General features: G+C 49.7%; 1 protein-coding gene across 22 annotated transcripts in view; it reads left to right on the plus strand.

Annotated features, from left to right (window-relative positions):
• Positions 1-22466, plus strand: part of CDK12 (cyclin dependent kinase 12) — a 141463-nt gene that overhangs the window by 103589 nt on the left and 15408 nt on the right. For 17 of the 22 annotated variants that reach the window (XR_002729994.2, XR_002729992.2, XR_002729993.2 and 14 more), the window contains one exon: positions 8015-8784. The exons of 1 other annotated variant lie outside the window; for it this stretch is intronic. The gene's annotated coding sequence lies outside the window, so the exon portion shown is untranslated. Of the gene's footprint in view, positions 1-6011; positions 6167-8014; positions 8785-22466 lie in introns of those variants that run through there. 4 more of the 22 variants (XR_002729996.2, XR_002729995.2, XR_002730006.2 and 1 more) reach the window with 2 other exon arrangements.

The following is a 22466-nucleotide window of genomic DNA, read 5'->3' on the forward strand; positions in this document are numbered from 1 at the left end:
CCTGTATGCCAGGCATTGTACTGAGTGTGTTTTTTAAAGTATGTTTAAAGACTATAGAGTATTTCATCCCCTGGATATGCTGTGATTTATAAGGCTCATCCCCTATTTTGAATCATTTAGATATTCTTACTATTATAAAAAATACCACAGTGAATATCCAAACAAATAAAACTTTATGCATTTTATTTTATTTTTTGAGACGGAGTTTTGCTCTTGTTGCCCAGGCTGGAGGGCAATGGTGCAGTCTCGGCTCACTGCAACCTCTGCCTCCTGGGTTCAAGTGATTGATTCTCCTGCCTCAACCTCCCAAGTAGCTGGGATTATAGGTGTGTGCCACCATGCCTGGCTAATTTTCGTATTTTTAGTAGAGATGGGGTTTCACCATGTTGGCCAGGCTAGTCTTGAATTCCTGACCTCAGGTGATCCACCCTCCTTGGCATCCCAAAGTGTTGGCATTATAGGTGTGAGCCACTGCGCCCAGTCTTCATGCATTTTAAATAGTTAATTCTGAGAAGTGGAATTATTGGTCAATGGATACAAATACCCACCTCCCATGGTTGTGTTCATTTTATTGATGTACCCTAATGAGAATAATAATTATTAGTCTTCCTCGTTGGAATTCTACATTGGAAACACAAGGCGGCCCCTTTTCCCTCCTATACCCAACAGAGACATTAATAATCTATCAAAGCTTTTAAAACTGAGATCATTGTAGATCCACATGCAGCTGTAAGAAATAATACAGAGAGGTCTCTTGTACATTTTGCCCACTTTCACCAAATGGTAACATTTTATAAAACTGCAATATAATGTCACAACCATAATATTGACCTTGATACAATCTACCAGTCATATCCAGATTTCTCTAGTTGTACTTGTTCTCATATGTGTATATATTAAGTACTATACAATTTTATTACCTGTGTAATTTTGTGTATCTACCACTACAGTCAAGAAGCTGAACAGTTTTAACACAACAAGAATTCTTCATGTTGCTCTTTTATAATCATACCTCCTTCCCTCCCACCCACCTCATCCCTTCCTAACCCTTGCCACCACTAATCTGTCTTCTTCTAAAATTTTATAGTTTCAAAAATGTAATAATATAGTACATAACTTTTTAGGATTGTCTTTTTTTAATGTTTTAGAAATAGGATCTTGCTCTGTCACCCAGGATGGAGTACAGTGGCTCAATCATAACTCACTGCAGCCTTGAAAGCCTGGGCTTATTAGCTGGGCATGATGGCATGCTCCCATAGTCTCAGCTACTTGGAAGACTGAGGTGAGAGGATCTTGGAAGACTGAGGTGAGAGGATCTCTTGAGCCTGAGAGGCAGAGATTGTGGTAAGCCAGGATCACGCCACTGCACGCCAGCCTGGGTGACAGAGCAAGACCTCATCTCATAAAAAAGAAAAAAATGTTAAAAAAAGAAAAAAAGAAAAAATCCTGGGCTGAAGGGATCCTCCAGCCTCAGTCTCCTAAGTGGCCAAGACTACAGATGCCTGCCACCATGCCAGACTAATTTTTAAATTTTTGTAGGAATGTAAAATGGAGCTTTGCTATGTTTGCCCAGGGTGGTCTCAAACTCCTAGCCGCGAGCAGTGTTCCTGCCTCAGCCTCTCAAGTTGCTGAGATTACAGGCATGAGCCACTGTGCCTAGGTTGTCTTTTTTCATGCAGCATAATTCCCTGGAGATCTGAGTTTTTATGTGGATCAATAGTTCATTCCTTTTATTTATTCCATGCTATGAATATACCACAGTTTGTTTGGCCAGTTACCTGTAGAAGGATATCTGGACTAATTCCAGTTTTTGGCTATTACAAATAAAGCTGCTATGAACATTCACGTACAGATTTTTGTGTGAACATAAACATTTTTTTTATATTACCAGGTTGCCCATCAACAAGGTTCTCTCACTTTGTACTCATTAGCAATGAATGAAATAGCTCATTTCACTTGTTTGCTGAATGTTTTATATTCATAATTATTAAACTTTGTAATTGGGCATGGCACTACTATTATCTCCATTTTATAGATGTGGAAGATTGAGGCTCATGTTAAGTCATTTTCCCAAGATCACATGATGTTAAGTGACAAAGAAGAGCCTGGAATCCAACATAATAAGGCTCTTTCCACCACAGCTGACTTTTCAGGTGGAGGCCTTTCTACACTTCACTAAGGTTGCTGAAAAGAGGGTGTGGGTGCTACTAGCAGAGAGATGTTGGGGGCAGGGAGAGCCTGGAGTAGCCTGGGTCAACTCAGGTCCTCACAGCCAACTTCAGTCCATAGATCAAAAGAGTGGCACAGGCCAGGTGGGATTACACGCCTGTAATCCCAGCACTTTGAGAGGCCGAGGCAGGTGGATCACTTGAGGTCCAGGAGTTTGAGACGAGCCTGGCCAACAGGGTGAAACCCCATCTCTACTAAAAATACAAAAATTAGCCGGGCGTGCTGGCAAACACCTGTAATCTCAGCTACTCGGGAGGCTGAGGCAGGAGAATCACCTCCACCGGAAGGTGGAGGCTGCAGTGAGCCAAGATCATGCCACTGCACTCCAGCCTGGGCAACAGAGCAAGACTCTGCCTCAAAAAAAAAAAAAAAAAGCAGCAGTGTCATAGTGTCATGGAGCGGGGGACCTTTGCCCTTGAAATTGTTTCCCCTTTGCCAGAGAACAAGGCTGAAGTGAATGGTGCCCCTGAACAATCTCTCCAGACACCTGAGACCTGGAATGGGGAAGGGAGGACCCAGCCTTTGGATGCCTATCAGAGGATGAGATATTAAGGTCCTCTTTGGAAATGTGCAGTTGAATGTGTCTATGAGGCCTGAGGAAATTGAGACTGATGATAAGTGAGCTCTCTATTCTGAGGGAGATATATCACTTTTTGTTGTTTTTGAACAGAGGAACTATACCATTTATAAGCCCACACATCCACACACACCCCTTGAGCAGGCTCAGTTTCTAGGACGTGGTAGAGAGGGAATGAGCACAGTGGAAGCAAAAATGCCAGTTTGGTGCTTAGTGCTGACTTTACCACTGTTCTTCATGGCAACTGAACTCATGGACAGCTCAGGAGAAGCTAGAGAAATTGTTTTGTCTGTCCCTCAGCCTCTGGGGCACTGGTTGAAGCTGACAGGTGGAAACTTAGAGTTGGCCCAGACATGATGAATGTAGAGATGCCAATTTGTAGGAGAGTAGGTTTGGCTCCTCTCTTGGGAGTTCTGTGTGGCCAAAGGCTCCCACCTCCCACCTCCTGCTGGAGCTGGCTCTTTTATAGTTAATGTTACCATTGCTCTCTTGGCCTATTCCAGCAGCTGTAGACTCCGAACAGTTTTCCCCATTCACTTACAGCTGCAGAATCAGGCTAAGATTACATACCACTCCTCCATCTTCTTGGGCCCATCAGGAACAGCGTATCTCCCAGTGGTACCCACTGTCCCTGCCCAGTAGTCCCAGCCATGTGGGATATAAACACTGAGGCTAGACCTGGAATGAGGACTGTAAGGATTATATAGGCACCACACTGTATCATCGAAACAACTAGAGATATCCATTCTGAACCTCTTCCTCTGGTTGGAGGTTCTTAGACAAAGGGAGACCACTCTTTACTAGCTCTTTCACCTCCACCCACACAGATTTTCTGCCTCTGGGAGGTCCTGACTGTGGCTGGGAAGACAGCTACCTTATCTTAGAGTCAAGATGGTGAGGAAATCTCAAGACCCCTCCCTGCCTTGTTCCCTTTCCTTGGCTGCTCCTCTATTCAGGTCCCCTCCTCTCCTGGTACCACTCCATTCCCATTCCTTCTTTCTCTTCTCCTCTCTCTCTCTCAGCAAGTTTTTTATGTGATTACAGGCACTGCATGGTAATTAGTGCTAAACTCATTTGCACAACTACAGTTAATTGGCTACAACAATTAATTAATGTGTTGGAAATTTGGCACTGGAAAAAAAAGTTTGTCATCAAAAAAAGGGCAAAAAATTGTAGAGTGAGGTACCCATAAAAATTGAGGGTAGGCTTCAAAAGCCCAGCTGGGCCTCAAACTTCAGGCCTGCCTCAGCTGCTTTTCCACTCTCAACTTCAACGCAATTTCCTCTCTCATTTTTTTTCTCCTTTCTTTCTCTGTCTCTCTCCTCTCTTTTTTTCTTTTCTTTTTCTTTTTCTTTTTTTTTTTTTTTTTTTTACAACTTAAGCAAACTCATTTCCCTGATAAAATATAGCATGACTAATGGCTAGAGCATGTAAAAATCATTGGGAAAATGTCCTTGGAAGACGAATGCATTTTCAGCAGAATAATTAACTTAATTAACAAATTCACATGCATATTCATCAGGCTATTAATGTCTTCTCGGCTCAGCTTGATGAACATTGCGGTAATAACCATCTCATTTACATACTGCATTCTACTGCGATCCAAAACAGAGACAACATACAGGCGTATACGCACACACACACACTCACACACATGAATACACACAACATGCCTGGGCCGCTCTTGACTTCCAGGTTGTCTAGGAGAGTGTGTGTGTAAGCGAGGCAGGGTAGGGAGTGGGTGAGTGGGAACCCTGACTGGGTGGTGTGATCTTTAGATGGCCATGAGTCAGGTGGGCTAGGGATACCCACATGTAAATGTCTGAGGGAACTCAATATTCTCTCTCTCTCTCTGCCTCTTTTTCCTTGTTTCTATTTCTCTGTGTCATTTTCTCTCTTCTCTTGCTTCCCGCCCCCCCCCCCCCCCCCATATCTCTCTAGGGAAAAACTTGGTATCCGTGCCAACTTTTTTCCCCCTCCCCTCCTCCCTCTCTCTTCTCCTTCCACTCTCCCAACTGCTGCCAGCCGGCATCAGCGCCGAATTGCCATCTCCTTGAGCTCTCTGTGGAGCAATCTCAGAGAGCAGTAAGGTGTGACGCGGAGCTCTGCCGGCTTCGCAGCACCGCCTGCGGAAAGAGCGCAGGATGGCGGAGGAAGATTAAGAGAAATCGCGAGCAGGGCTCGGCTGCTATTGGTGTGTGCAAACGCCGAGGAGGAAGGGAGAGGGAGAGTGAGGAAGGGGGGAGAGAAAGGGGGAAAAAACCAGCAGCTGTCGGCCTAATTCTTCTAACACTCTGCTTGTGGTCATATTAGAAAAACAGATTATGCCCCTCGGTGCCACTCACTTATACTTGACATACGTTAATGTTCTATATCTCCATTTTCCGGTTCTTGATGACGGCGGACTTGAGGTCGAGGAGGATGGGGGCCTGGGTGGCCAAGGGGCACAAAAAAGCCCTGTCCTCTCATTCTCTCCTGACCTTGAACCCCAGTCTGCACTCGCCCTTTAGAAAGCAAGCCAGTTTACATCTGATGCCACCATTTGGTGTTTCACAGCCCCTTATGAGATGCAGAGGTCAGAGGATACCTGGAGCCCTTAACCCTAAGTCACCCCTCCTTTATAGTCTTAATAGGTCACTTTAGCACGAAGTGAGACCAACTTTTGTGGCACTACCCCCCAACCTTTCTATGGGCTCTTTCCCTCAAATCAGAAGTTGAGGGTCAGAGAAGGGAGTCTATGATAATGTGTGTCCCAAGAGGGGGTTACAGAGAAGCCATAAGCAAAACAAGGCCAGGATTGTTTCTGGGTTGCTATGGAAACCAGGTTCCCTCCTTCCGGCAGAAATGGAGGAGTGCCTCAGGCCTTCCTGCTACCACCAATCCTGAGGGTTGTAAAGGCGGAGTTTGCTAAGGCCTGGGGAAAGGGCTGGTCTTGGAGGACAAACCAACCATTCCCTACAGCTGGCCTGCCATTCAGAGGTCTTTGACCCCCACCTTTCCTACCCTCACACCCCTATATTCAGTCAAAGGAGGCTTTTTCCTCTGGTGCCTTGTCCTCTATGGAGACCTGTTGCTTAGCAACCACTAGTGCTTTCTTCTTAATAACTCACAGGGACGGAGAGATAAAATATCTGTGTCTATATTCAGTTCCCCTCCCCTGTCTATTTATATTTAATAACTGAAGCCCTGTCTTGGGTTCCCTTAGCACCTGCCTTAGAGAGCTCTTAGAGGGATTATCTGCAGCCTGAAGAAAGAAGGTTACAACTGAGGAAGAACTTCTGAACAGGGAAGAGTGGAAGAAAAGACTGTAGTAGGTAGAGCATCAAGGGAAGCTGTGGAAACATATTTTCTTAAGTACAGGTAGAGAGGGGAAACAAAATATTTAGAACTTGGAATGTGGGAAGGGGATATCCACAGGAATTCTTAAGGGACAGCTCCAGGTCCTTGAGTGGACCCTAACAGCTGCTTCCAGGCTGGCATTTTCCACTCCCCACATCCTTCCCTGCCCCTGCTTCCTGGCCACTTCCAGTCTATGTCCCTCTCATATTTCTTTTGTTTGTTTGTTTTGAGACGGGACTCTTGCTCTGTCGCCCAGGCTGGAGTGCAGTGGTGCAATCTCAGAGCACTGCAAGCTCTGCCTCCCAGGTTCACGCCATTCTCCTGCCTCAGCGTTTCTAGTAGCTGGGACTACAGGTGCCTACCACCATGCCTGGCTGATTTTTTAGTATTTTTAATAGAGACAGGGTTTCACCATGTTAGCCAGGATGGTCTCAATCTCCTTAACTCGTGATCTGCCTGCCTCGGCCTCCCAAACTGCTGGGATTACAGGCGTGAGCCACTGCGCCTGGTCTGTTTGTTTGTTTGTTTAAAAAAAGGAGTTTCGCTCTTCTTGCCTAAGCTGGAGTACAATGGCACAATCCCAGCTCACTGCAAGCTGTGCCTCCCAGGTTTAAGCGATTCTCCTAACTCAGCCTCCCAAGTAGCTAGGATTACAGGCACATGCCAGTACGCCCAGCTAATTTTTGTATTTTTAGTAGAGACGAGGTTTCATCATGTTGGTCAGGCTGGTCTCGAACTCCTGACCTCAGGTGATCCGCCCACCTCAGCCTCCCAAAGTGCTGGGATTACAGGCGTGAGCCACCGCGCCCAGCTTCCCTCTCATATTTCTATCTGTAAGTGGCCTGTTGGATCTCCATTTTCCTAGCGTCTGGATGTTGGTATCCAGAAGGGGCTGTGCTGATGTTTGTCCCCCAAGGTCTGGGTACCTCCCAGTTTTTCAGTCACTAGGAAGGAGTTCTTCTGAGTTCTCCACTGGAAAACCCCACACCTGACCTGGCAGTGGGGGCTGTACAATAACCAAAAAATGAGCAAGGAAGGTCTACAGTAGCCTAGGCCTGTATGCAGAGTCAGGAGACTTAGATTTAGTCACTTCTCCTTACTCTCCTGTGATCCCAGATTATTATCCACTTGATCTTTTAAAGCCCTTATTGCCTCATCTGTAAGCCAGGAATAATAATAATGTTTACCTTACTGGACTTTAGCAGGATCAGTTAAAGTAATATGTGAAAGAAAATATGCCGCAGACTATCACATTTAACTAAAATATTATTTTAAGGTCTGAAAAAGGTCTGATTGCTAGGGAGAGGAAGGCATCATGAATCCAGCCCAGCCCTGGACTCTGGAGTGCTCCTTCCCACAACTCTCATGGCCTCTGGTCTTCCATTAGTTTGTTGGCAAGAGGGGTATGACTCTGCCCTCTGGTCATTCGGGCAAGGAGCTATAAAAATCAAAAGCAAACACGAAGCAGTCTAGGGAGAGTCATGCAGTGTTGTCCCTATTGTCTTACCTCAGACCCAACCTCTGGCCTCTAGTTTTCAGCTGCCGAGAAAGCAGCCCTACCGACACCCGACCCTGACCCTGACCCTCTGCCCTTTTCGGCGGTCAGCACCTTTGCTGCCATCGTGCTAGCTCACAGACTGTACAGTTTCACCCGCCATACCCCCCTTCTCTGCACCTCTTCCAACCCGAGCCTTCTGTGGCAGACAGATGGGGTGTCTGGGATGGAAAAGGCTCTGGGCTCTACGCCGTCTTGGGTGGGCAGCCCCCCTCTCCAACTCCCCATTACTCCCTCTCCCCACCTAAGACACTCAGATTCACCCCAGGCAGCACTAGAAGGGGCTGAGAATTCCAACTCTCTTCTCTTCTCAGGCTCAGCTCCAGAAGCAGACCCAGAATGGCATCCTTCTCTGAGACCCAGACTCCAGCCTCTCTTCATGGAAGACCAGAGCAAAGGAGGAAGTAGGTTAGGGAATGGTAAGGCTCCATGTGATGGGACTAATGTGGAGAGGCCTGGGGCCTTTCCCTGAGGACTGGATGGCTGGAGTTTGGGAGCCTGAGTTGACAGAGGAGGCTAAGCCCTGGCAGCTACTTTGTTCCAGAAATCTAAGGTCCCTGGAGAGAGGCTCAGCTTGGGGAGGGGGAAGGGAACTAACATTGCAGAGCACCAACTGTGAGCCAGGTGCAATGGCAGAGCCTTTCCATACCTGTACTCACAACTAGCGGGTGATGAGTCAGGGCAAATAGGTGTCTCATGAGCTCCCCATATCTCGGCAGCCGACCACCTTCTCCGTTGATTTTGTGATGTCACTGCCAGTTCTCCTACTGCTCTGACCGGTCTTTCTCTGTGTCCTTCGCAAACTCATTCTCAACTCCTTAGACTCAGTCAAGTCCCCCAGTTATACACTTCGATTGTTCTATATATTGTTCCTTCAGGGCACTTAACACAGTTATTTCCTATGTATTTGTCCAGTCATTTGAATAATGATCCTAGTTTCATTGGATGGAAAGTTCCACAAGGTCAGTGACCATTTCTATCTGTATTCACCAATGTATTCCCAGTGCCCAGAAACAATGCCTAGCATAAAGCAGCTGTTTGGTAAATACTTGTTCAATGAATGAATAAATGACAAAAGAACATCTCTCTGGCCTAAACTCCCTTCTTAGCCACTCCCTCACTCTGAGCTCACCCACCCCAATATGTGGACCAGGGAACAAGGTACCTGGGAGGTCAGGCCACCTTGTTCTCCCTCATCAGGACAGGACCAGTCCTAGTTTCAGGGTGTGGGGCCATTGCTGTGCCAGAGCCTGGTCCTGCCTGTCTGCTCTTCATCTTTTCCAGGGACTGAGAGAATTCAAAGTCTCAACAGTTTTTCCCCACATCATTCATGTGAGCTAGAAAGGGAGGGGAGTTCCATCAGAGGAAGGTGCTCTGAAGAAAATCCCTCTTTTTTGCCTTGCCGAGACTGCAGAGACCATCTGTTGCCACCACTCTGTTTGCTTCTGTCCTCTTACCCTGGACTTCAGGGAAAGAGATGGTTAAACCAAGTAGGAGAGATAGGCAGTTTACCAGATGCAGGACAGGCTGCTTGCTCCTAAAAATGGGGAGCTAGGTGATGAGCCTCGGCCAGGTGATTGGAGCAGAGCATTAGGGCTGTACTCCCTAGACCCTGGGAAGCAGGGAGTAGATAAAATGACCTCTGTGAGGTGTCCAGCCTCCAGCCCAGGGCTTTATCTGACTCCTCTGCTGCCCTTGCCATCCGACCTCAAACGATGTTCCCAAATCTGTTAAAGAGTTAAAGTGAGGCCAAGCATGGTAGCTCCTTGCTGTCTGTTGCTATTCCCCATTCTTAACCTTAACCTTAACAGACATTTGCCCATCTCCCAGCCCAGAGCATTTCTTCATCCAGCTCAGTGCCAATACCCAGTGCTCACAGCAGCCTCTCAGCCCCCTTATCCTAACAGTGCCCCACAGCACCCAGATATCTAGGGTCCTGGATCTGGGAAGCCACTCTGGGCAGTGTTGCTCTCTCTGACCCCACCTGTTCTGTGGGCCCTAATGAAGCAGGACAACTCAGGCTTCAGGCCAAGTCCTTGTGTCCTTATCAAAGGCAACACCTGTCCCCTCCAAGAGGATAACCCCTGAGGGGGAGAGGGTGAGACAGGCACAAGGGAGAAATCGTGATCTTGCCTGGGCCCTCACCCGAGATTCCACTGCAGGCATAGATTGGGGGTGAAAGCCAAGACAGCCACAGAGCCCCTCACACACACATGCCCCTGCATGGGCCTTCATGCCTCTGAGCCCCCACATATGAAAGCCCCTCCTAGGCTCACCCAGCTACCTGGGCTGCTGCTGCTGCCAAGCGGCCTTCTTTTATTCATGCGTTGTTTTATTGCTGGCAAATGCTGCTGCTTGCTGCTGTTGGAGGCGTTCCTGCCAAATCCATCCCAACATCTTGGCCTGGCATCAGGGCGGCATGCTAATGTGGAAATTTAAAGAGCCGCCCGGCTTTAAATCGGAATTTTAAATGAGCAGCAGTGCTCCGAGGGGACCTGGGCAAAATCGAACAGTATCTGATCCACCCTTCCTTCTCCCACACCCACAGCATCACCCCACGTTCGTCCCACCCCTCCCTTTGATTTGGACATTAGAGGAGGTATTGGCATGGGACACCATAGGGGAAGAGAGAGGTACCAGGGCAGAGGAATTTGTTCAAGATGGGGTCATCTGGATCAGTGAGGAGCTAGGATCACTCTGGACCAAGAATGGATCTACTCCTTGCTGTCACAGGCAAATGGCCACATGCAGGGTGTTCCACAAGGGAGAAGGGTTAGAGGTAATGAAACTGAAGTTACCCCCTCACTTCCCATTTTACCAGGAAACAAGAAGAGAAGGCCTGCTCTGCAGAAAAGAGGGAAGGTGGAATTCCAAGAAGACACTCACACATAACATACTCTTGTTGCCAATGGGATGTGTGCACACAGCTGTGCATGCAGGATGGGATGCTTGATGAGGTCCCTGCAGCACATATATACAGAGCTCACACATCACCCCTGCATGGAGAGGAATTATCTGCACATGGAGGGCGGTCTTTCTTTCCCTATCCAGGACACTATTGTAACCCCAGAGCAAGCTGACTTCTGCAAGTTGCTAGCTTGAACTGTGCCCCAGGTTTTTCCATGGATCCTAATTTCCCAGCTTCTGGCAGCTGCTTGAGTCAGCCATGGTGATGGATCTCTGCAGCTCTTCTGCCAGGACAGGGGCAGGGGGAACCTGAAGCCATCCTGTGCACTGTCTTGGCCACAGTGTGGTGCCTTCTCTGGTGATCACCAAATGACAGGCTCAGACATCTCATCTGGGAGAGGTTTTGGATACAGCCTTGGTTTCAAAGGAAAGAAGGGGCTAATGGGAGGTGAGAGAGGCAGAACCTGTGCCTCCTTGTGATTCCCTCTCCTTACCTATCTCCAGGAGATAGGTGGCCCCTCTATCAGAAAACATTTTTTGAATGCCTACCCTCAAGGAGACACCATGCTTTACTTTAGCACAGTGCCTCACAATTTTCAGGATTGACAGCAGCCCTCAGAATCTGGATGTGCTGTCCCCATTGGAGGGTCCACAGTAACTCACATGGTGACATCAACCTTACTCATGTTAGGCTACCAGGCCAAGGGATGCTCCAAGACCTTCCCTAGAATTCCTCCTCCCTCAAAGAAGGAGCCAGCTCCTTCAGGGACTGGTGTGGCTGCCAGCCAAGAGGCTTGGGGAAGGCCTGGGGCATGCAGCTGACACCTGCCCACCAGATCTCCAAGGAACACCCTCCTCCCCCACTCCCACAGCCTCATTCAGATGGCCCCTGGGCTACAAGGAGACAGTGCTCACTTCTCCCCACTCCCAGAAAAAACTTCAAGCTGGACAGCCTCCCTTTCCATTGTAACCTGTTCCAAGATCCTCCACCCAGACTAACACTAACGACCCACCAAGCAATTTTGCCAGGCAGGACCAAATGTTTAATATAGTAGGGGTTGAGCTGGGCCTAGGTATGGAAACTTGAGGAGTGAGGCTTGGGCTGGAATCCTGGGAGAAGTTGTTGAGGTCAAGAGAGGTATGAGGAAGAACAACTTGATGTGAGTGAAATAGGACAGAGGGACATGAAGGGGAGGGCCTGAATGAATCTGCCTCTCTCATCTAATTAGCAACATGTAAATAATATGCAAATAACACCCTCTTTGTCTAGAGACCACAAGGCCAGTGCTTTCTGGAAGTGGATTGCAGAGGGCCCTCCAGACAGTGTCTCTGAGATCCTCAGATATGGGACACCCAGGCTCAAGAGAGAGGCCAGAGTGCAGCCATCTGGTTCTTGCTTATTCCCTGAATTGGCTCACTTTCTGTGAGCCTCAGTTTCCCTTTGTATGAAATGGCAAGACTACTGGATGGTCTCTAAGGCTTTTTTCCAGTACCAACAGTCTGGGATTGTATGACCTGGGCCCCGTGCCAGAGCAGAGTGGAGGGTTTGATTCCATTCTGGGGTGGAAGCCAAGATCCTTGGCTCTCTTGCCCCGGCTGCCCACCTCAGCAGTTAGTTCTGTCATGCTGCCCTCACAGCCCCTCACACACCTGCCATCCCAAACATGGGCAGTTTCCTGAAGGCAGTGTTTTTTCCCATCCATGCCTTTACCTACACTGTTTTCTCTGCCTGGTATGCCCTTCCTGTTTCAGCCCCTCACTTGACTAAGTCCTCCAACATTCTTGCCTACCTTACTCCTCCACTCCCCAGTTCTGACAAGGTGCCTCCCTTCTGGGTGCCTCTATGCACTGTCTGTTTACTTATCTCTTGTCCCACTAGACCATGAACTCCTGGTTTTGGTTCAAGAGTAAATCTCCAGTATAAGTGTATTAGTTTCCCAAGGCTGCTGTAACAAATTAACCACAACTCTGGTGTCTTAAAACAACTGAAGTTTATTCTCTCACACTTCTGGAGACCAAAAGTTCAACATCCGTTTTACTATACCAAAATCAAAGTGTTGGCAGGGCTATGCTCTTTCTGGAGGCTCTAGAGGAGAATCTGTTCCTTGTCTCTTCCAGCTTCTAGTGGCTACTAGCATTCCTTTGCTTGTGGCCGCATCACTGCAGTTTCCACCTCTGTCTTCACATCGCCTTCTACTCTTTGATGTATGTATAATCTCTCTCTCTCTCTCTCTCATAAGGACACTTGTGTTGGCATTTAGGGCCCACCTGGATAATCCAGAATAATCTTCCCATCTCAAGATTCTTAATCACATCCTCAAAGATGAACCCATTTTCCAGTTAAGGTAACATTCACAGTTTCTGGGCATATCTTTAGAAGCTATCAGACCACTAAAATAAGCAAAGATATTTTAAAATTTACCATTTATTTAGTACCATGTACCAGACACCTACATACATTTTTCTCACCTCAACTAAGTTTTATAATAACCCTGAAATGTAGGTATTAATGCCTCTATTCTATAGATGAGGAAACTGAGGCTTAGGGAGATTGAGTCATGCTCCCAAAGTCACGTAGCTGGTAAATGACAGAACTGGGATTTGAAACCAGATGAGCTTGGCTCCAAAGCCAACATGCTTTTTGCCTTACCAACAGCCTCTGAGCCTACCCCGGGCCCTGGCACAGGTTTCTTGCCTGAATGGATGTGCAGAAAAAGAAAGATAGGTGGACAAGAGAACGAATGATGAGGCCCAGCATTTTTAGTGATATTGACTCTAGCTTTCTTTTGCCAAAGCCCCCTTACCACCCCTCTTATTCTCCCCCACCAACCCTGACCCCTTGTTGCAGAAGCCTGGAATCCCCCCCAGCTTGCAGCCCCCTGCCAACTACTGCTGCCCAGACGGGTGGCACAGTGCCTGGACTTCAGGCAGGATCTATCAAATCACAGAACCAGAGGGTGTCTGGAGGTCACCTCATCTAGTCCTCTGTTCACACCCAGCCCTGCTCATGAGGACAGGGGCAGACAGGGTCGGGGTAGTGGGCAGCAGCAGGATGAAGTGCCCATCTCTTCCTTCAGCTGCCCTTTCTCCTTTCTCACTTCTTACACAATTTATATTGGAAGTCCTCACTCAGGTCTGACTTTGCAGACATCATGCATAATGAGAATTGGCCAGAATCAGGAGTCCTGTGGTCATAGGACTGACCCAGTCCTAGATTCTCCAGAAAATAAAACGAGATTTTTGGCTAGGTCTCTTCACCTCTGTGGGCCTCTAATTCTTCATCTTTAAAATGGGATCGATAATAGGGGTAGTAACAATACCCAAATCACAGGGCCTTTGGGATAATAACACAGCCCAGGAAAGAAGCGTCCAACCCACGGCCCGGAGCAAGGCAGGTGCTGCAGGATTATTTTATAACACCCCCCTCAGCCCTCCAGCCAAGCCCCTTTATCCTGGGTAACACAGGGCTCTGCTCACCTCAGGCATTCTCTGCTCACCTCAGGCAGTCTGCCTCGCGCGCTAGACTGTGAATTCCTCTTGGCAGGATCTTGTTCATTTCTAATCACCGCCCGTTCCCCTCCCTAGTGTCTAGCCTGTGCTCGGGTACGTAAGTTCAACACACATTTAATAAATGAGGTCGGGCACGGTGGCTCACGCCTGTAATACTAGCATTTTGGGAGGCCAAGGGGGGCAGATCACTTGAGGTCAGGAATTCAAAACCAGCCTGGCCAAAGTGGTGAAACCCGGTCTCTAGTAAAAATAGAAAAAAAAAAATTAGTCGGGCGTGGTGGCCGGCGCCTGTAATACGAGCTACTTGGGAGGCTGAGGCAGGAGAATCGCTTGAACCCGGGCGGCGGAGGTGGCAGCCAGCCGAGGTCGCACCACTGCACTCCAGCTTGCGCAACAGAGTGAGACTCCGTCTCAAAATAAAATAAAATAAATAATTGAGCAAGGGTAAGAATCGGCCCCCCAAGACCCGAGAGGCTCAGAGCTTGACTCCCACCAGCAAGTTTTCCCCGCACGACCCTTTCCCCTGGGTTCCTGGCGGCGACCGCAATGGCGGGGAAAGAGGCGCTGCAGCTTTAAGATTTCTCTGGGGCGTCCCGGTTGCCAAGGCGCGGTTGCCAGCGGCCTGCGCGGAGCTGCGTCCGGCTTTCGCGCGCCGGCTTCGGGTTTCCGCCATCGCCGCCGCCGCCGCTGGGCCGCGCCGGGCTCGGCTCCTCCGAACCGTCTGGCGGACTTGGCACCGGCCCCCGCTCCTCAGTGCCCCCGCAGTGCGTGGCAGGCTGCGGCTTCATTATCCTGATTGATTCCTCCTGCTCCCCGACACCATGGGGGCCCCGGACAAGGAAGGGGGGTGGAGGCGGCATCTGCAGGCCCCTTCTCCGGCCCTAGCCCCCAGCCGCTCCTCAGGCCACCCTGCTGTGGCTGGCCAGGCAGGGCAGGGATGGAGGACCGGCCTGGCCTCTGCTCTCTTGGTGGGCGGGGAGGGGAGGGCCCCAAGGAGGAGGGGAGCAGTGTCCGGTCGGTGCTCTTCCCAAGGTGCCCGCTCTGGGCCGCGTACACCCTGCCTCGTCCCGCCCTCAGCAAAGATTTTGCGCCTTCTCCGGGAGGATATGGAAAGGTTGGGGTGGGGAAAGAACACAGTGGAGGACTGAGAACGTCAGGAGAACGAGCCCTGGCAAAACGGGAAAGGTGACATCTCTGAGGAGTGTTGGTCACGTGTGTCAAGGCCTGGTGACGCGTGTCTTATGTGCCTCCCTGGGCATCTTCTCCCTACAGTTCTCAGTAGAGGCAGGGGCAGGGTCTGGACCCAACCAACACAGGACACCCCGCAAGAATCTGAGCTCAAAGGAGGGCCAGGAGTCTGTGAGGGAGAGGACCTGTTCTCCAGAATCCAGCAGGGTGTGCCCACCCACACCCAAACCAAGTACTGACACCTTAGTAGAAAGAGCATCTGGGCCAGGCGCAGTGGCTCATACCTGTAATCCCAACACTTTGGGTGGCCGAGGCGGGCGGATCACGAGGTCGGGAGTTCAAGACCATCCTGGCCAGCATAGTGAAACCCCACCTCTACTAAAAATACAAAAAAAAATTCGCTGGGCGTGGTGGCGGGCGCCTGTAATCCCAGCCATTCTGGAGGCTGAGGCAGGAGAGTCGTTTGAACCCGGGAGGCAGAGGTTACGATGAGCCAAGATTGCACCATTGCACTCCAGCCTGGGCAACAAGAGCAAAACTCTGTCTCAAAAAAAAAAAAAAAAAAGAGCACCTGGGGGCCAGAACTGAGTTTGCTGAGTTTGGAGCATCTTCTTAGTTCTGCCACTTGGTTTGTGGCCTGGGCAAGTCCCTTTACCTTTCTTAGCCATGGCTTATCCATCTGTACAATAGGGATAAGCCGGTTGCCAATGACTAAATGGGATAATATGTAATGTGTAGATGGCAGTACCTTAAGTCCTCTGGCAATAAGAAGAAAGGGAGATAAGGGGCTGAACTCTATCCCTGCTGCTGTTTTGGGTGGATCCCTTGAGGGAGGTGAGTCTTCTCCATATGCTTAAATCCCTGCTTAGGCCCGGCGCGGTGGCTCACGCCTGTAATCCCAGCACTTTGGGAGGCCGAGCTGGGTGGATCACGAGGTCAGGAGATCGAGACCATCCTAGCTAACACGGTGAAACCCCATCTCTACTAAAAATACAAAAAATTAGTTGGGCGAGGTGGCGGGCGCCTGTAGTCCCAGCTACTTGGGAGGCTGAGGCAGGAGAATGGTGTGAACCCAGGAGGCGGAGCTTGCAGTGAGCCCAGATCGTGCCACTGCACTCAAGCCTGGGGGACAGAGCGAGACTCCATCTCAAAAAAAAAAATCCCTGCTTAACTGGAAGATTACCCCAAACCTTCCAGTCAAAGCTGCCCCCTTGTCACAGTAGAGGGGCAAAACTGCTCTTACCTCATTGGCATTGCACAGATTCAATATCTAGGTTTACACCAGGCTCTCCACTACTGTCCTTCTTGCCTTGGGGCCTCTCTTCGCACAATCCCTGACAGTCTCCCTCAAGTGCCTCGCCCCTGTCCTGTCCAAGGGCCAGACCTGGGAAATTTCTTCCATAGACTCAAACCTTTGGTCCCTCTCAGCCCTGGGAAAGAGGAAACGGGTGGAGAATTTGAGGCCGTGTAACATATACCTGTCATGCCTGTGAATGTGATCTGGGCCTCTCTGGCAACTTCAGTGTCTATCTCAGGGCCTGTTTCCTCTTCTGTAAATTCACTATTCTTGCAACCCACATTTACTGGGTGACCACAGCGGGGCAGCATGGTGCACCCAGCAGGTTGGGAGTATGGAAAAAACACAGGATGGAAAGAACACTGAGGCTAGGCTCGGTGACTCATGCCTGTAATCCCAGGACTTTGGGAGGCTGAGGTGGGCGGTTCACCTGAGGTCAGGAGTTGAAGACCAGCCTGGCCAACATGGTGAAGCCTCGTCTCTACTAAAAATACAAAAAGTAGCCAGGTGTGGTGGTGCTCACCTGTAAATCCCAGCTACTCAGGAGGCTGAGGCATGAGAATCACTTGAACCCAGGAGGCGGAGGTTGCAGTGAGCTGAGATCGTGCCACAGCACACTGCAGCCTGGGTTACAGAGCGAGACTCCATCTCAAGAAAAAAAAAAAAACCCCACTGTGAAACTACTGATCTGGGGACAACAGACCAATGCACATAACAGGCTCTCCAATACTAGGGGCCAGTGCAGGGACGTCTCCCAGATTCTAGAGCATTCCATAGTGTCCATAGGCTAATTTCCTCTGGGGAAAGACATCCTAAAATTTGAGTCTGGGGCTTTTGTTCATTCCCTTTTGTTGGAATTCCCTATTTTTATACCAGTCATTCATTACCTTTATATTAAAAGGGAAAACACAATAAAAATACTTCCAGTAGCTAGAATCAGGTTAGCTCGTGTATCTAGGCTTGCAAAGCTGCCAAGGACCTTTGTTCAGTGTGGCCCTGTGTATGGCTGCCTCAGTCTACCCACTGGCCTGGCTGCCCACCCACCCCTGGCTGGCCTGCCCTATCCTCAGCGCCTATAGCCCTCAGCTCCACTTCCTATTAATACAAACCACGTGGGACCCTCACTGTGGCGTCTCCAGGCAAAAGATGAAGCCACAGCCGCCTAGTGGCTGCCAGGGAGGCTGGCAGGAAGGGGCATCTCTACCCGGCGTCTCCTGGGAAACAGCGAGCTCCCCAGAGAAGGGACATTTGGAAGTAAAATTTCTGCCGTTGTGTGTCAATGTGTATGTTGGGGCAGGAGAGGGAGGTAAGAAGCCTCCCCAGCCCCTCTGTTCCTTTCTCCTCAGGAAAAGCCTCTTCGAGCAACTCTCCCACTGCCTCCCAAAACTCCAACCTCTTATAGGCTCTTCTGGGACTGGACAAGTGGCTGAAAATGTCCCTTCAGATTCATGATGCAGGTGAAGAAGAGCACTGGGCTGAGAGTCAGAGGCCCCAGTTCTGAGCTTCCTGCCTTACCCCGTGGCTCTGGCATGTTATACCTCCCTTTCTGAGTCCTAAGTTCCTCCTCTGTAAAATGAAATTTTCTCATCATTTCTAGTCTCTACATTGGGCCTCCTCCACAAAGTCCAGGAATACAGTTGGGGCATTCTAGGCCATTCTTTCCTATACCTAGGACAGATATCTAATAGAAGTTCATGATTCCTAGAGTAACCTTGACTCTAGGAATTCTACATTGACCTTGAACGAGCCGGTGCCCTTCACCTGCCCATGCATTCATTTAGGCATTTGTAGGTGCCTTTTGAGAGTGAAGTCTGTGCTGAGAGGATCTAAGTCTGCCCCATTTTTTTTTTTTTTTTTTTTTGTAGAGATGGAGTCTCACTCTGTTGCTCAGGCTGGAGTGTAGTGGCGTGATCTTGGCTCACTGCAACCTCTGCCTCCTGGGTTCTAGCAATTCTCCTGCCTTAGCCTCCCAAATAGCTGAGACTACAGGCGCAAGCTGCCAGACCCAGCTAACTTTTTGTATTTTATTTTATTTTTATTTGTTTCTTTGAGATGGAGTCTCACTCTGTCGCAGGCTGGAATGTAGTGGCACAATCTTGGCTTGCTGCAACCTCTACCTCCTGGGTTCAAGCGATTCTCCTGCCTCAGCCTCCCGTGTAGCTGGGACTGCAGGCGCCCACCACCACGCCCAGCTAATTTTTGTATTTTTAGTAGAGACAGGGTTTCACCATGTTGGCCAGGATGGTCTCTATCTTGACCTCGTGATCTGCCTGCCTCGGCCTCCCAAAGTGCTGGGATTACAGGCATGAGCCACCGCGCCTGGCTTTATTTATTTATTTATTTATTTATTTATTTATTTATTTATTTAGAGATGGAGTCTTGCTTTATTGCCCAGGATGGAGTGCAGTGGCACTATCTCAGCTCACTGCAGCCTCTGCCTCCCAGGTTCCAGCGATTCTGCTGCCTCAGCCTCCTGGGTAGCTGGGATTACAGGTGCACGCCACCATGCCCAGCTAATTTTTGTATTTTTAGTAGAGACGGGGTTTCATCATGCTGGCCAGGCTGGTCTCGAACTCCTGACCTCAGGTGATCCCCCTGCCTTGGCCTCCCAAAGAGTTGAGATTACAGGCATGAGCCACCGCACCCGGCCAATTTTTTGTATTTTAGTACAGAGTGGGTTTCACCATGTTGCCAAGGTTGGTCTCGAACTCCTGAGCTCAGCAGTTCAGCCACCTCGGCCTCCCAGGAAGTGTTAGGATTACAGGCATGAGCCCATGCGCCGAGCAGCTGCCCAAATTTTTATGAAAGAGGCATCTCAGCTTTCTCTTGCTGTCCTGTACCAGAGGTCAGCTGCATGCCACATTCCTTCCATCATGACCCCCTTCATGAGGAGCTGGAGGGAACCTTCTCTTCCCCTAGTGTCCAAAGCCAACCTAAGGGAGAAGCCATGGCTTCTCCTGGGAAATAGAGGTGGAGGTGATGTCCCTGCCCCCTCCCCTCTCCTACCTATTTCCCTTTGCTCTCCCTTGCTGTTGATAGTCAAGCCCCACTCCCAGCCCAATCCATCTCTCTCCTATAAGGTTATGGGGTGTCCAAATTAGAGACAGGAGCCCTTTGGAACCACAGGCAGAGGCCAGAGGTGCCCTAGTAAAAGCAAGTGTCTTTCTCCCAGCTGGGGGCCCCCTCCTGGTCTCACCTCCTAGAGCTTCCCTCCCTCAAGAGACTCCACCTTCTAGGCAGGTTGGGGATTGCTGAGAGGGCCCTTCATGCAGGAGACAACCCCCACAACTTGGAGGAGACAGAATAGCTCTAGGGAGGAAGAGGGCCATGGTCCCTGCAGAGACCCAGGGGCCCAGGCCTCCTTCCTTCCCATCTTAGCAGGAAGCATTGGCTGGCCCCCATGGCCCGGCTTGACCTTGTGGCTTCTCAGCCCTTGATCTACGTTCAAGGAAGGGTCAGGCAGTGGGATGCCAGAGAGAGGAAGGGGAATGAGGGGGAATGGGGAAGGCTCAGAAGCAGGGAGACATCGTGGAGATATGGATTCTGACTTGTCACCTTCAGTGGGCATGTACTGTGTGCCAGGCTGTGTCCTGGTTTTAGATAGATTATGTCATTTAGCCCTCAGCCCAGAGCTGTGCTGTGGCATTATTATTCTGCTCTGACAGACAAGGAAACTGAGACTCAGGCCTTATATAACTTGCCCAAGGTCACACAGCTTGTCAGGAGTGAAGCCAGAATCCCAGCCCAGGTCTGTCGGCCTCCAGTGGGTTCTCCCTGCTGCCAAAAAGTCCTCCTCCTGGAAAAGCAGGTCTGGGGTTGGGGTTTTCAGTCAGAGCTCATCAGGATCCCCAGAGGCAAAGCTATTGTCATCTGCCTTCCTCCTCCTCACCCATCTGCCAGGCAAGTCGCAGGTGAGCCCCCCACCATGGCCCCTGCCCCAGCCCCAGGTGCCAGCTCCGCTTTGCCTGGCTCCCGCCTCTCCCTGGTGCCCCCAAGGTGGCTCTGAGGTCACCCCACACCCCAATGCCTCCATTCTGCATTTCCACATCTCTGAATGCTTGGGAAAAACAGAAGGAGAGAGGAGGTCAATTCAAGGTTGGAAATGTGGACTCTGACTGTAGGTAGAGGATTCGGGGCCTGGTTATCTTCCTCGGTTCAAATGAACCCTTTCTCCAACTCCCACCCCCTCACCCCAAGAGACAGCCAGAGCTTTGCTTAGTTAATGAAATACAAAAGAAGGAATCAGGAGTTGGGGGGGGTGGCTCCAGAGCCCTGGAAATCGAGGGAGAGAGAAAAAGTTGGGTCTCTTCCAAAGAGTTAATGTTCCACAGTATGATCGATTAGGTGTCAGATGTAATTTCAAACCAATACAAGATGAATGGCATAATTTTCCCTCTCTCATTTTAGACAGAATTAAGAATCCATTAGCTAACACAAATTTTTGGCAAGTTTAATAGGAGCTCAAATCTACATTCGGAGGAAATGCTCCCCAAAGCCTGTTACAAGCTTTTACTTCTCAGGCCCCCTGCCTCCAACGTCCTCTTACCAACCCACTGTTGTCTCTTCCCCCGCACCAACATGCAGCCCCCACTCCCTTCCTCTGGTCCCCCTACATGACCCTCCCTAAGCCAGCCCAAGATTAACTGGCCTGACCCCTCTCACAAAGGCCGGGCCTGCCCACCATTGTCTTTCAGTGGCAGTGGGTGGGGGAAATGGGTGGAGGGGCTGGCAGTGGGCCCAGGAGAGGGGAGAGGTTGCTGAATTGGCCCTAGGCTGCAGACAAACCCTAGGGAGAGGGGTAAATTGGGGCCTTGGGCAGTTTGAGTCTCGGCTACTCCTCAGTTTCACCTCCAGAAAAGTTGTTTTTGTTCTAGACAAAGCATTACCCAGTTCATAGGGAGAACACGAGCCCGATCCTTGTTGTCTCTTATATTTACATATATTAATTCACACAGTTAACCTGAGGGATAGGAAGAACAGCTGTCATCCCACTGCATACATGAGGAAACTGAGGCTCAGAGGGTTGAACCTTGGCTCTGCTGTTTGCTTTCTTACTAGGCCCAAAGGCACTTACGTCTGGGCCTTAATTTCCTCATCTGTGAAATGGGAAGAACAGTAGTACCCAGCTCATAGGATTATCCTAAGGAACAAATGAGATGGTACACATCACTGCTTTAGCACAGAGCCTAGCACAGTAGGAGAGCTTTCATGACTGCCCACCCAGGCAGAGGTGCCTCGTGTCCGCCCTACGCCAGCCTTGTGCTGGAATTGAGACCTGGAACATGAGCTGAATCAGCTCTAGCCTCAGCCCTCCAAATTCACAGTCTGGTGAGGGAGACAGACATGCACACTGACCCCTGCCCTGGAAGACAAAAGAGGCTGGAAAAAGAATTATGGTGGCTTACCCTTACCAGGCATTTACGCTATGCCAAACGTGGGAGCAAATCCTTTGTATATAGTAACCTGTTTACTCCTCACAACCACCTTATCAGATAGATACTATTATCATCACCCCCATTTTCCAGATCAGGGAACTGAGGCCCAGAGAAGTGAAGTAACTTGCCCAAGGTCACCCAGCTACCAAGTGACAGCTAGGATTCCAGTTCAGGTAGCCTGATTCTAAGGCCAGTGGCTCTTAACCCCAGTGAATGGTGAAGCATGAAGACGTACGTGATAGACCCTGCTTGGGGTCTAGGAATGCTTCTCAGAGGATAGAAGGCTTGAACTAGTTTGTTCATTTGTTTGTTTGTTTGTTTGTTTAAGACAGAGTCTTGCTCTGTTGCTCAGGCTGGAGTGCAGTGGTATGATTTCGGCTCACTGCAACTTCTGCCTCCTGGATTCAAGCGATTCTTCTGCCTCAGCCT

The sequence above is a fragment of the Piliocolobus tephrosceles genome, chromosome 16, assembly GCF_002776525.5.
Source record: "Piliocolobus tephrosceles isolate RC106 chromosome 16, ASM277652v3, whole genome shotgun sequence".
NCBI lineage: Eukaryota > Metazoa > Chordata > Mammalia > Primates > Cercopithecidae > Piliocolobus > Piliocolobus tephrosceles.